The following is a 16252-nucleotide window of genomic DNA, read 5'->3' on the forward strand; positions in this document are numbered from 1 at the left end:
CTTCTGATTTTTTTTAAAGTGTTCATTCCACAAATATATGTAAAGTAAAAATCATTTGCCTCCTATTGCACTAGCTAGATGCTAATGATACAGAAGCAGACTGATCTCGCTCTCAGAGGGCTTACAGCCTAGCAAAGCAACAGATAAGTGAGCAGGCAATTTTCACACACTGTGCTACACACTCTTTTTGTTGGATGGCTTGAGGTTCTATGACATTAAGGAAGGGGCAGTAACATGGACTAGGGCGAGAGGCATAAAAACCAAGACTTGCTTTCAAGGTGTTCATTGCCAAAAATAAAAACCTTCAATTGCTTCCTGTTGCATATGGTGGATTCCAAATTCCATAGCTGAAGGCTGGCATTCAAACCTTCCATAAAGCAGCCTGAATGGAGCCTTCCGGCAGCTCCCTACACTCTACAATCCCATCATCTTGTCGTTTTACAGTTCCCCAAAGGACCCCAAGCACCAGCACTGTTTTCTTTTTCTTTGCTTATTTAGTTCTCTCAGCCTAGAACAGCTTTCCATTCCTTTATCATTTTTCAAGAAACAAATGATCCCCCTCCTCAGTGAAGCAATGCTGAAACGTCCTGGTCAGGATTAATCTCTTTTTCCTCCCTCACGTCACACTATGCTTCCACTGAATGGTTATCCGGTCAGCCCTGCTTGACGGTAACATACGCGTGCATTTTTTTCCCACTGGCCTGTGCCCTGACAGAGGGCGGGTACCTCGTCTCATCCATCCCTGTGTCCCCAGAGGGGCTTTTACAATAACCCACACCTAGGAGTTGCTCAGTAAATGCGTGTTGAATTAAATTAAATTAAACGGTTGAGAAGGCATTTTTATTCTTCGCGATCTTCGGGCACTTTGCTGAAAGGCCCTGTATTCAAAGGATTTAACCTTTCGGCTGAAGATTTTCATGTTTTTTTTTTTCCAACTCTGAGGGAGAGGATTTTTAACAGGAAGGGTAAAAAAACCTTCTAGGTGGCCATTTAAAACGAATACAAACCAAGTATTATCTTTCTTTGTTTCGGGACTTTTCAGATGCTTTTTCAAAAATTGTCAAAACTCAGAGTCAGAAATGGTTCAGAATTCTTACCTGATTGGACAGAGAATCATGAATGAATTTTAGATTAATTCAAAAATCTTAACTGAAACTAATGGAGGTATTCAGACTGCTTTGTACTTTCTGACTACAAAATCTTAATTATTAAGCATTTTGTGTTTGCATTTGCAGAGTAGAATAATTCACATAGATTACAGCCCAATGAATGAAGGGATAGAAAAAAAAAAAAAGGACAGAAAGAAAAAGAGAGAGAGCAGAAAGTTATAACCTGGATAATGGATTTGCAGGACAGTAAAATGCTTTTGTTATCACTTACTGATAGCACAGTTTCAAATTTTCAAAGGAAAAAAATAGCTTATTTAATCATGTCTTCATGATACAAATGTAATAGGAAGTCCCAGCCGAGTTATGGATATTTTTGAGAGAGATGAGGAAACAAAGGCTGGCTTAAAGTCACATAGACAGCTAGGCAGAGCTGGACTAGGAATCCTTACCTCCTGACCATCAGTCCTCTGCTGGTTTCACTGGTGTTAGCTTTTGATGACTCCAACAAAGCGTCATAAATTACACTCAGAGTGGAAACACCCAACTTCTAAGCTGAGGTAGAGACTGTCAGCAAACATCTGGTTTCTCAAGTGTCCTTCTTCCATTTTAATAGCATGTTTGCATTCAGACTCATCTCTCGATCTGAGTGACTGTGTAATTGCCTCTACCTTCTATCAGTGGCTTTCCAAAAGCCACTGTAATTTTAAAGCTTTAGAAAAATAAATTGTCCGAGTTCTAGCTATTGTATGATGGCACAGAAGTGTTCAGCTGGGCATCTGAAGCTTGCTGCATAGATCATGTTCTGGGAGTGGAGGTGGGGGAGAGCTGGGGCTTCTGGTATACCAGGAGAAGCTGCCTACTAGTCCCCTGGTAATGGTGACAAAGAACTTTTCTTCTGTACTTTGACTGTCAGCTGGGTTTCTAGAAGCAGAAGATTTGGGGTGCTGGATCAGATAACTTGGGTTTGAATCTTGGCTCTACTATTTAGTGTGACTCCCCAAAGTCTTCTCTATTAGAAAAACTGGGATAAAAATAGTTTTCTTCTTTACAGCATTGCTACTTAGGTTAAATGACACAATATATGTAAAAGTGCTTAGCAAAGATTTTGGACTTGATAAATCACCAATAATTTAGCTATTATTAGGAGTAGTGGTAGTACAGAATTATCAATTTTGCTTTTCTGTGTATGATAAGATAATAAAAAGCAGAGATGGGGATTTGGGTGGAAATGGAGATACGGCAACTGAAGAAAAGGATGGGCATTTGTGGGAAGAGACAGTGATATTGGAGGCAGATTTCCAAATGAACAGGCTACAATTTCATCATGATTACATTTTTCTTGAAGGAGAAAGATACCTAGAGTCATTGATGGAGCATGAGCCCAAGAGAACTAAGAGTAAATCGTTCACTTAAAAGACAGTGCTTTTATTAAAATGTCATCATTCTTTAAAGTCCCAAATTAGGATAAATATGCCTTGATAGAGTTCACATCCTCATTCTGAGCACCAGGCTCTGACTGGCCATTGTGGGAATTTGCTCTGCTCTGGAAGACAGTGGGCTGGCCGACGAGTTCACTCCCCACCTGCCGTGAGCATGAGTATCAACCGCCAGCATCAGCAAGTATTTTCTCAAGGATAACATGGCTTAGAGGTACCTACACATCTCATGCCTTTATTCGTAATCCCACAGGGTGAAAGGAACATGCTATCTTATCTGTCTTCTCAAAGAATCCAGGAAAGCCCTCATAATTACATGTGTTAAACATATTTTGTGACTCAGTGTCTCTGAATAGCTACCAAAACTTTGGTTGAGAAAAACTACCCAATGAGAACTACCCAATGAAGCACATTCTCACATTGTGTTTTTCTAAATACTCTTGGTTCTACTCTGGATTAAACCAGACTTTCAGAGAATCATGAATTTATATGGCTTCATACTGGTGATTTATAAAGTTGTTTTTGTTCACGGGCAATTTGGCAGATAATATCAGCTTATATTAAAAGACCATCCAAGAAATAAGAAAACCCTATAAAACATATAATTGTATGAAAACAGTTGAAGATTTTGTTCTTTACAGTAGACAATGACTACTTTGTGACTGTCCATGGGGAAAATGTCTCCATCATTTCCTAGTCAGCAGCAGGCAGCCTTCTGGTAAGCAACCAGTCTGTTTTTCTCTTCTGGACACTGTAAATTGTGTAATTCATTCACGTGTACCCCTTTGCACTGGATGCTAGAAAGTTTGAGCCTTTTGTTTTATCTCTAAAAAAATATAAAACTTCTAGATACATGTTTGTGTTCTTTTTATTTCACTTTTCTACCATCATATTCTCTTTGCCCTATATTTCCCATCATTACAAATTTCTTTTACCTTGCCATACTGTATGCTGACTTCAGGCATAAGGATAACTCAATGAATAATGAATGAGTAAGTGGATGAATCAGTACTTCTGGTGATGAAGTTATACTATGATATTTAACAGGATGAAGGACAGAGGGCATATCAATCTATACACTTCTACAGAGTTCTAAATATTCAGATAACAAGGATTCTAGAAGCAGAAAGTCACTAGTAGGGGTTGAGTTGCTCGAGCATGTTGGATATAGCATCTCTCAGGGTCTTAAAGTCTTTTTCTCATGGTGGTGTGATGGCTGCTGCAGCTCCACTAATTCTACTGTTGATCAAAATGGGATAAAAAGAGTGGGAGCAGAGGCAGTGCCAGCGGACAGCCACCTACATCTCAGTGGTTAGAACTGTGTCACATCATCACTCATACTTACAAGAGAGACTGGAAAAGACAATCTATATACGTTATGACCTATAGAGCAGCATAGGAATAGTGAACAGGGTTAGGATTAGGTACTGGGTGTGACAACATAAATTCTGCCACAGCACGAAAATACGGCAATTCATCAAAATGATCCTTTCAACCATCAATTCAAATTTGAACCATATTCTCTAACTTTTTAAAGAAAATATAGGCTCGTGTTGAAAATACAGAAGCAGTCACCCAACTGGTGGTTTGTTTAAGGGTAAAGCACATCCTGATGCCAGAAAGGCATTGTCTCCTAGACGATTTAGGAGGCTGTGTGCCCCAGAAGACTGATCTCATTACGCAACATGGCATCAATGCCTTAGTTCTGGGTAGTGCTTTTCTGTTAGAAAGTATTTAACCTGAAGCTCTTCAGTTACCCAGAGTATAAATCATCATTTACTTGGCTTTATTTACATCAGAAAAAAAAAATGAATATATTTGGTGCTTCTGCAGGTGAAATTAACAAGGCACTGCCTCAATGACTTTTGCCGTTACTACAGCTTCCTCGTTCTGCTTTGTAGTCACACCCTGTTGAATGAGCTGATGTGACTGACCTGTGACTATTCAGAGTCTGTTCAGAGTAGGTACTACCAGCTGGCTTAAGGATTCTAGAATTTTTAATGGTTCAAATGCCGAGCTATGAAGTTAATGCTCTTCTCTGGCTCTAAGTAATTTCAATGGTAGATTTGGCAGGATTTCCCTCAGCGCAGTCAGTTGTCCAATTTCGAGGTCTTGTCTGGTGCCTACTAGCTGTAGAGTGAATCCAGGATTCAAGGGCAAGATTTCACAGCAGCCATGTATTAGAAACAAATGAGTTTCTAAGACAGAAGTAGGGAGACTCTAATTCATTAAAGGAGGAAATAAAAATAGAACTAAATAACAAACCAATCCCAGCAGCAGGTATATTAATATTTCTGTGTGCTCCAAAAAGAGAAAACACTCACTTTTGCAAATCCTCTGCTTAAATGCCGGGCAAAAGAGCACTTTCAATGGACAGTCGGGATCTAAGTAACTTTATTTCAGGAAGGAATTCACAAAGAATCGTCCAAAATAGGTGACTCTGTTGAGTCTGACAAAGACTCAAATAAAACTTGGGATTTTGTTAAACTGCAGGATCTGGACTTAATTTATGATGGCTTAGCGGTGTAAGTAACAGTTTAATAACTGCAAATTGGGTGTTCCACTGTTTTTTTACCAACGATTTTCTCTGACCTTGGACTAGGCACTTGACTCTGCAGAACTACTTTTCCAGGCTTTTATTTTTGTTCTATAAAATGAAAATAACTTTCAAAAATGATAGGTCAAATATCCAAGTCACAAAACTGTAGAAATTAAACTGGCAACAGTGCGTCTTCACTCTAAATATAGATTTGTTTTGCCCCTTAAATGATTTCACCTTTTCTGTAGGAAGCACGGGGCCTTGAATAAAAACAATGAAACATCGTCTTGTTTCCCTGAGGTTTCTGTCTATATCTAGAACGTCTACTATTAAAATGCCATTCTTTATTAACTGTTGGCAGCATCTGGTGAACCACTAAAAATACACTTTTGTATGGGACTAAGGGAAGATAAGAAATCTATTTCTTGATGAGGAGACAATTCTCCTGGGTTTGTGGCAAGCAGTACTTGAAATAAAAGGGTTTGACTAAATGACCTTTCGAGTTTCTGTCTAATCAGTCTTACTGCAGCCCTCCTTCAGAGGAAAGAGCTTACCTACTAGATCCAAATACGGCAAAATGCACACACACATACACAAACCCACCACGTTTCCAAGTACACATGTATCTATGTGTACTTACATGGGAGGGGCTCACAGAAAGGACAGGTGGAGAGAGAGAGAAGAGAGAAGAAAAAAAGTGATGGCCAAATGCCTAAAAAATGGTAAGCCTGAGAAAAACAGCAGGCAAAGCAAGCAGAGCCTTCCAGTAAATCCTGCCTGAGATTTTCACGTCTGTTCCTTATGAATGGGACCAAGATCATCCCAGGGCCCCTTGCAGGTGAAAACCACATACAATTGCAAAATGATGTTAGAACATTAAATCAAAAAGGCAGACCAAGGGAAAGAAACCACCTCTAGAGAAATGGCTTCTCTTCTCTTATTGAGAAGACATCAGAATTTTTTAAATGCGCAAAAATATAAATTGTGCATCCTTAGGTAATTAGAAAGGTCAGCTTCTTATGCTGGAGATGGGCAGATATTGTTTGCATAGGACTGAATCTACACTGTGACGTAGAGTTCCATAAAAGTATAATTTTACATATTCCTAATATTAGAATTAAAATCTCTGTGATGATTTAAATATAGAGATGCAGCAGTTTTCTTTTACTGGTTAATTCTAATTATGATAGTACATTTAAAATAAATGCCAGGTTCTCACTATTTTACATTCAGTATACTTATACTCACTGCAACCCTATGATGTAGGTACCATTATTATTCCCATTTTTACAGGTGAAAATTTCCCAAGAGCACACAAGCCGTTAAGTGTTCGGTGCTGGGATGTGAGCTCAGTCAATTTGGGTCAAGAGTCCCTGCCCAGAACCAGGACACTGCTGTGCCATCTAAGAGGGCTTTATATTCACTGTACTTTTTAAATCAGTCAGTCTTACCCTGAAGAGTGGAAGGACAGTATACTCAAGAAGACAAAAGACAAAAGTTACTAAATCACAACCCTTTAAGTTCCCTGCTACTTTTCTGCGAAACAAAAGTTTGCTCATCTCTCAAGACTCTAATAGCAAAAGGCCAGGTGAGTAATGGATCTTTGGTTTTTAACCGGAACACATGGGGATCAGGTTCTTTTATCACAGATCACCAGCTACTCCCTTCTACTAACACACACTCTACTACAGTGCATGCATTGCTCAGTGTTCCAGCGGAGTGCTTTATTGCAAGGAGGTACCAACCATTATAATCCTACAACACCTAGTAACCTTTAGGAATGAGGACTGAGCTAGATCACGGGGCAATGGAGCCTAGCCTCAGCTTTGTGATGTGGAGATGATTAACCTATTCTCAGGAAGGATGATGGCATGAATGAGAAAACAGATGCATAGAGCATGTAAAATTCTTGGTAGCACCTCACCTAGTCAATCTGTTGCTTTCTCTGTTTTCATTATATCCAAATAGAATTCCATGGAAGTTACTATCAATCACAGCCTCTTCAGTTTCTACCAAAACCTATTGGCTCATTCTGAATCAACAAAACTGTGTTGAGGAATTATTATTTCTGGCTCTTCCATTGTGTGTCTGAGGAGGGGTCTTCTTTTAATAGTGGAACAGCTTACTCTAGAGAAACATGATTGCTGAATCCACCTCCTTTCACAAAAGAGCTGAAGGATGGAGAACCTGTGGTCTCATAATACTTTCTAAACTTATGTACCAAAAAGTCCAAACACCCCCTCAAATAGGGTAGATCACATTCAGAATCCTGTAAGGTAGGCAGTGAGAAACTCCAGGCACCAGACAGGAGGGGCTGCAAGAGCAGAGGGAGAAAAAGGAGGACCTGACATGGAGGAAAGACAGAAAGGGAGAGGAAGCGGAGAGGTGGGTGAGGCAGAGCTGTGGAGAAAGGCATGGCGGTAGAGACATCTCTGCTCTGGTTGTTCACTCTAGTTGTCTATTTGCTTTTATTTTTTGGAGGCGGAGAAGCAAATGCCGTGGACCTGCCTGGCCCACTGGACCCCTTGATGCCTCAGGGAGGAGAGTACTTGTTCATTCTCAGTTTGCTCTCTGCTCTTTGGGGATTCAACCAGCTCCATCTCAGTTCCCATAAGAATGATGGTCTCCACGTGAACGACAAAGCTGACATCAAATCTGATTCTTTTAAAAGATTTGTCACCTTGGGTATGTGTTGCCTTTAATTGTTTCCCTTTCTATGACCTCAAGACAGACTTAAGGAACGAGTGGGTTTCAGAAATTGAGCTGTCATCCAATCTCTGCCATAATTCGTCTATGATCTACAGCTCGGGATGGCCCAAACTCACCTGCCACTGAGTGCTAGGCTCTCTGCACAAGTGACTAAATTTAGTCCTCTATCAGACACATATGGCCGGGTTATCACGGCTTCTTGGAATATTTTTCTCTTAGCTTCTGAGAAATGTACAAACCTTTAAAAAATATCCTCTTGTGTCTCTGCAAAGCCTTAAAAACTATAATTTTTTCTGCAAGCCACTGACAACATAAAACGCATACTATCTTTGCATACCAGAGCCATAGGCACCATAAAAAAATAATTCTGCCCTGTCCAAATCTGGTAATGGAGATCAATTACTTGGAAAACTGTTTGTAAATTTAACTTACTGCTATCTCTTCAAACAGGCTGTTTATAATAGGAGCCAGATGACATCCTATCAAGCTTCATGAAGAGAGTGGTTTTCTGGGTTTCTTTAAGTGAGCTCACTTTCAAAACACTTTTGATTCCTAAGACTGGAAAATTGCATTATTAGCTTCAGGTCCAAAAGCAAAACTCTATCATGTTTAATAGTCCCAAGGTAAATAGTAATTACGGCATATTGTTTATTAGCGAGTCAAAGTAAGAACATGGCATTTTCAGTTGGGAAAAAAAAATCATAAAGTTAGGCCCAGTGGTACAAAATGAGATTTCTATTTTTCAAGGATGCTTTCATGCAGAGCATCCACAGAGCACAGCAATTTCTTACAGAGTCCTCCTTATGGCTGTAACTTTGGTGGCCACCATTTGAGTTTGGAAAATGACAAAAGTACTGCTCAGTGCACAGTTCCCTTGAGCAGTGACATTGTGTTAATATCTCTAAATGGAATTGATATAAAAAACAAACAAACTAATAAGTAAATGGAATTGATAGATAACCATGAACATGATCATGGACAACCATCAGCATGATTATTCAAAAATTACCCACATTCAGTAATGCCATTTGCAACAACATGGACGGACCTGGAGATTGTTATTCTAAGTGAAGTAACTTAGAAAGAGAAAGAAAAATACCATATGATACCACTTAAATGTGGAATCCAAAAACAAGGACACAAATGAACTTTTCTACAAAACAGAAACAGACTCACAGACATAGAGAACAAACTTATGGTTACTTGGGGGGTAAAGGGGGAGGGAAGGGATGAATTGGGAATTTGAAAATTGCACCACTTGGGAATGATGAAAACGTTAGCTATCTTGATTGTGGTGGTGGTTTCATTGCTGTATACATCTATCAAAATTCATCAAAATGTACATTTGAAATATGTGAATATGTATAGTTTATTGTACAGGAACCACATCACAATAAAGGTGGTAAAAAAAAAGCTTTTCCCGCATTCAGTAACCTAGTCAAAACCTTAGAAGACTTGACAGTTGTCAAAATCCTATGGAACAGCCCCAGAATGCTGACTTTGTGTCAGTGGCCAAGACTCTTGAAACATAAAAGTTCCTCTTATGTCATCATTGTCAGATTTCATTAATAAAATTAAAAATAGAAGCAAGACTGTAAAGACTGTGATAATTTAGAAGCCATCACTAGATAATTTCTCATTATATAACAGCCCACAAACTGAAGTCACAGTGAGAAACAGACAAGTGATCTTGAAGTTTGAGCTTGAGTCATTCTACCTGCACAAGCCTGTTTCCCCGATCGCAAAGTGAGACTAACAGGCTTGTTTTACTTGCCTCACAAGGTAATGGTGAAGCTACAGCCACATAACGTATGTGAAAACTGAGAATATGAGTGAATATTATCATAAAATATCCATGAATTATATGTAGGGTTTGTGAGAGGTTCATTTATCTTTTTCACCACTGTTCAGATGGATACAATACTTATAAATCACCTAAGGCGGCTTGTCTATTTTTTAGTCATTACAATTCTTCTCCCTTTCAAGTCTTCCACTTGGGTAAACGGAACATTGCATAGGTAAATATTAAAGTGGACTTTCAAAGTGTAAATATTTTTGCTCATGCTGCAATTTTAGCAGCATAATGTCACCCTGCAGTCATCATCTGAAGTTAGCAGGAAAAGAAATGAAACTGAGTTCTTTTTTTATTGAGATGGGAAAAATGAAAAACAGAAAAAAAAGGTGTTTTGGAAAATGATTCTAATAATATTTTGAGAGGACGAATATGTTAGGAAAGTTAGTTTCATTGCACGCAGTGATTCTCCTAGATTTCTGGACGTTTTCAGAAAAGATCAGGCTACCGAGTGAGCTCGCAAGTCCAAAGTTGCTGGAGTCAGACAGGGCATCCCCTCCAGTGATGAGGGATTTGGGATTGGGTCTGTAACAAGTTACTCTATGAATTTGACCAAGTGAGATTAAAATGTTGATTCCTTTGCTTGAATGTTTTAAGTAAGGGCTGAAAATTCATCCTTCCCTGACTCTTATTTTGTAAACTTAAGCCTTTCTGTTTACGAATTTGTCTCCTATACCATATAATATCACTCATATGTGGAATCTAAAAAAAAAAGAAAGAAAAAAGAAGACACTAATGCACTTATTTACAAAAGAGAAAAAGACTCAAAGACATAGGAAACAAACTTACGGTTACTGGGGGGAAAGGGAAGGGATACATTGGGAGCCTGAGATTTGCAAATATTAATTACTATATATAAAATAGATAAAAAACCAAATTTCTTCCATAGAGCATAGGGAACGATATTCAGTATCTTGTAGTAACCTATAATGAAAGAGAATATGAAAACAAATACATGTATGTGTATGTATGACTGAAACATTATGCTGTACACCAAAAACTGACACATTGTAACTGACTATGCTTCCACTAAAAAAGAAGAAAATGCATTTGTCTCCTGTAAATTAAAGACACAAACGAACGGACATGCGTGTTCTGCCGCCGCCCCTGCTCGGGCCCATCTGCTCTGATGGCAAGGTGCCCACTGGCAAGCTGGCTCATTCTACACGGGCAGAGCTGCCAGCCTCCCAGGGGTGTGTGTGTGTGGGTGCAGCGTGGTGAGAGCGAGCTTCCCGAGAGGAACCCTTCCACCCAGCCTACATATGGGTCTGTTTGCACTTGACCACACTTGCTGGCTCTCCCGTGGCATAAAACAAATGCTCCGAGCATGAATAAAGAGAGGACAGAGCGGCACTAGCATTCCAGGCCTCAGTGAACCCAGACCACGTGCAAAACTTCCTGCAGAAAATGGCTCATGGTAACCGAGGAAGCCGCACATGAAAGAGGAAGGAAAATCATCCATCTGTAGGTTTCCAGTGTGAGAAGTAAGAAGGAATATCAGCCCGAAGGTCCCAGAGTGGGCATTTTTATCGCAGCATGTAAAGGTACATTTCCCTCCCTCTGACAGTTCTGCACAGATCCGGGGGAGACAGGAAGTGTGCCCGGATAGTTCCCTGTCTGTGGGGCACCCATGACCTGATGTAGCACACCCTCTTTATCATCCTCCTTCAATCTAAGTCTGAAAGCGCTGGAGCAAAGGCCAGGAGGCGCAGCCTTGTGGCTTCAGAGTAGAGGGGTAATACTAAAGCGTTTTAATGACTCGTGGTCCTAGGAATGGCTCTGTTCTTTATAAAAATTAAAGAGCAGTGACAAAAGAGAAACAAGATCATGAATAAAATGACTGAGAGAGATCATGACTTATGTCATCTAAATTTATAGGAATTCCACGTACGTCTGAGGGGCAAGCATCAAAAGCATTGCTACAGAGAACTCAGAAGGGTAACAACCACTATATTTACTAGTTCATTCCTTCCTTCATTCATTCAACACATACTCAGTGGGCACTGACTATGTGCCAAGGGCAAAGGATACAGAGGTGAATAAGAAACGATCCCCTCCTTCACAGAGCTTGCATTTTAGTGGGGGAGAGAGAGCTAATAACAAACAAATGTATGCTACAGTGTTAGGTAGTCATAAAAGACCATGAAGAAAAGCAGGAAAAAGGGATAGAGAGTGACAGAGGGGCTATTTTAGATAGAAAGGGTGGAGAAGTCCTACTTAGAATGATATTTGAACAGACACCTGTGTGAAGTAAGAGAGTGAGCCATGGGAAGCTCAAGGGGAAGAGTTGTCTAGGTAGGAGAAACAGCATGTGCAAAGGCCCTGAGGTAGGCAAAAGCTTGGATCATTCAGGAAACAGTAGTGCAGCAGAGGGAAGGAGGACAAGGAAGAGTCACATGACATGAGGTTGGAGAAACAGACTAACCAGATCATGTAGAACCTGTGGGTAATACTTGGTAAGGACAAGGATATTCAACTTAAATGTGATAGGAAGTGACTGAAGGTTTTAAGCTGATGGATGAACATCACTGGTTTGCACGTTTATCTGATTATTCTGGCTTCGTCTCTGAAGAACCAGCCATGGAAAGCAAAAGTAGAACAGGGAGTGTGGTCAGCCAGCTACGAAAACAATATAGAGAACAAGTAATGGTGACTTGGATCGAATGGCTCTTGGTGGAGCAGGTGAGATGTGGTTAGATGGGGATATATTTGAGAACTGGCGGCTGGATTGGTTATGCGGTGTCGGGGGAAATGGGAGAGAAGAATAACACCTAGATCTGGGCATGAGCGGTCGGCAGGCTGCCGGGGACACAGTGAGGAAAGCTGGGGAAGGCGCACAGATCAGGGAAACGAGTAATCCAAAGTTCTGTTTGAAATACTGAGTCAGCTGTCGTAAGTAAAACTCTATGGTTCAGACTTCTGTCATTCGAAAATGCAGGCAAAACACTAAGTTCTCATCTGTCACATAGTGAACACTCAGTAAGTGGTGGTTTTATTTTGCTGCTGTTACTGCCAAGCCGACACCGTCTTTTGTCTCTGAGATGTTACTGGAGGAAAAGGTTGGATGACTTGGAATAGGCGGACTCAGGACAGATTATGTTCTAGTTCTGAACTAGAGAGATTTGGGTGAAGTTACTAAATGTTCACCAGCAATAGTTATCTAGAAAGAAGCCCTCAGGGGAATAGTGCTGGCAACTTCAGGAGTCCTGTGCTGTAGCACAGAGCAATGGTCCTCAAATTCCAGCCTCCCCAGGGAAGCTTTAAAAGAAGATCTCTTGCCTCAGAACCTTCAGGGATGGAGTCCCGGGAATGTATAATTTAAAAGTGGTCCCTGAGTAACTCCAGGTTTGAAACCACTGCCCAAGGACATGATCCTCTAAGCCCTCTAAGACATAAACTGTTTGCCAGCACTGGCTGTTAAGAGAGCAGGATGGAAAGAACATCGTGGTTGTCTTTTATTTAAAGCCCATTGCTTAAACACATCAAAAATACCCATGAAACAGAAGCTTGCTTTTCAGATCAGATCAGCCAACGAGAGGCAGGAATGCTGCTGCAACTCAAAGAACATTTAAGACACCAATTTCTTTTGGATAAAGAAGTTGTGGTGTCTATATACAATGGAATACTACTCAGCCACAAAAAGAACAAAATAATGCCATTTGCAGCAACATGGATGGACCTGGAGATCATTATACTAAGTGAAGTAAGTCAGAAAGAGAAAGAAAAATACCATATGATATCACTTGTATGTGGAATCTAAAAAAAAGGACACAAATGAACTTATTTATGAAACAAACAGACTCACAGACATAGAAAAAAAACTTACGGACTTATGGTCACTGGGAGGGAAAGGGGAGAGGTGGAGAAATGAATTAGGAGTTCAGGATTGGCAGATACACGCTACTATATATAAAACAGATAAACAACAAGGTCTTACTGTGTAGCACAGGGAACTATATTCAATAGCTTGCCATAGCCCACAATGAAGAAGAGCACGAAAAGGAAGTATATATACATATGTGTAACTGAAACATTATGCTGTACATCAGAAATCAACACAATATTGTAAACTGGCTACACTTTACTTTAAAAAATTAATTAAAAAAATTTTAAAAAAGACAGCAGTTTCTTTTGGAACTGTAACTACAGTCACTCATGTAAATCAATGTTATTTTAGAATATTGCATGATAGGGAGTTAGTAACCTGGGGAATAGACCAGGATCTGTCTCCAGCAAACCATGTGACTTGAGGAAACTTTCTTTGCCTCTTTAGACCAGTTTTCTCATCGTTAAATTGAGGCTCTTACAGTATTAGTGATTTTCGAATAGCCCTAAGATTCCACAGTTGAGAGTTGGTGAGTTGAGTTGGTGCTGCAGTTGAGAATATGGGTAAAGAGAAGACAGCTTTGCTTTTATCTGTTTTCCAGGTCTGAAGAAGCCTTCATTTGAAAGATGGGTTCCCCTCCCTATTGTTTTCAAACGTTATTCTAAGTGATCTTAAAAACACTGTGTAGGAAAAACAGAATTAATGTGTGCTACATCTTCATTGTAGATGAAGTACTTTAGGCTTCTGGTCACCTCATTTGGTGCTCACTGTAATCCTGTATCTCTAGCGTTACAATTGTACCCATTTCATAGATAAGAAAATTGAGGCTCATAAGAGGTTTTTTTTAAAAAACTCAAAACTTCTTTAGCTAACACAATTTGTAATCAGAAACACTCTATTTCAGACTCTAACCTAAAATACACCAAAGCACAGAGGGTTTACATTAAACATAAAGCTTCTTTCTACAATTCTGTGACTTGTCTTTGATTTAAAACAGTATAACTTAAATGTACAGCATCTTGGCTTTAAATGGTTTTCAGCAGTTTTCAAAAACTGCTCACCATGAAATTTGCCCAGAAATATTAGCTTCATACTTGAAAACCATGACTAGACCCATCCCAATTAATGTTGACTGGCTACCCCAAACTCAGAAAGTTTAAAACATATTCCTTATCTTCCACCCAAACCTGATCTTTTTTTTTTTTCTTTTTTGGATAAACCACCACCCACACAGTCAGCCTTTAATGCCCCCTTCTCCCTAAACCACTCCCTGCTTGGCTCTGATAAATATTTCTCGTATGTATTCCTTACTTCCGTTTTTATACCCCTGCTTTAATGATCTCTCATTTAAGCTATTGCAATAGCTTAAATTTACTCTGCATTCACTTGTGTCCTTCAAGCCCTTTTCCTCTGTGTATTCCTCTGCCTTATAATTTAATCTATAAATTTGAAAGTATTTGCATAGTTACCTCCCCAAGGATGAGATCTTTCAGGGACTATATTCTATTAATTTTCTTGTCTGTACCACCTAATGGTGCCTCACACATGGTAGCCTCTCATGATAATGTGTGATGAATTAAAAAAAAAAGATATGTCAAAACTGAAGGCATTTTTGTTAGAGTAATTGGACATCATAAGCAAAAACATGAGCCTCAACCCAAGCCTCTCATGTTATACAAAAATTAACTCAAAACACATCATGGAATTAAATGTGCAATGTAAGACGTTAAAATCTTTAGGAAAAAATACAGGAAACAATCCTCAGGATCTAAGGCTACATAAAATGTGCTTAATGCTTGACACCCAAAGCACAATCCAGAAAAAAAATAATGAATAAACTGGATCTCATCAAAATTAAAACTGTTTGCTCTGTGAGAGACCCAGTTAAGAAGGTGAAAAGACAAGCTTCACACTGAAAGAAAGTATTTGCAAACGATATATCTAACATATTCTTTATATAGAATATATTTTTAAAAAACTCCCAAAGCTTAACAGTAAAAATACAAACAATACAATTAAAAAATGGGCAAAAGACATGAAGAGACATTTCACCAAAGAGGAGATATAGCTAGCAAATAAGCACGTGAAAAGATGTTTGACATCAGTAGTCATCAAGGAAATGCAAATGAAAACCACAATGATATATCACTACACATCTCAAAATGGCTAAAATAAAATGAAGTGACAAAACCAAATGCTGGTGAAGATGCAGAGAAACTTGATTTTCAGGAAACATTGGAAGGGATGTAAAATGACACATCCACTTTGGAAAACAGTTTGACAATTTCTTATAAAACTTAAACATCCAGAAATTGCACTCTTGGCCATTTATCTAAGAGAAATTGAAACTCACATTTATACACAAACTGATATTTGAATGTTCATAGAATATTTATTTGTAAGAGCCCCAAACTGGTAACAACTCAGATGTCCTTCAACAGGTGAATGGCTAAACAAACTATAATACATCCATACTATGGAATACTACTCAGCAACAAAAAAGAATGTATTATGGATACACACAATAACTTGGTTGGATCTTAAGGCAATTATGCTGAGTTAAAGAAAAAAAACCCTCAAAAGGTTAAAAATAGTACATTTGCATTTATATTACATTTTTGAAATGACAGAATTATGGAGAGAAAAGATAGATTAGTGGTTACCAAGGGCTAGGGATGGAGAGAGGAGACGGAGTGGGAAGGAAAGTGGGTATGGCTATTAAATGGTAGCACTAGGAATTCTTGTGGTCATGAAACTGTTCTCTTTTGACTACAGTGTTAT

This window comes from Camelus dromedarius, chromosome 32 (assembly GCF_036321535.1).
Source record: "Camelus dromedarius isolate mCamDro1 chromosome 32, mCamDro1.pat, whole genome shotgun sequence".
NCBI lineage: Eukaryota > Metazoa > Chordata > Mammalia > Artiodactyla > Camelidae > Camelus > Camelus dromedarius.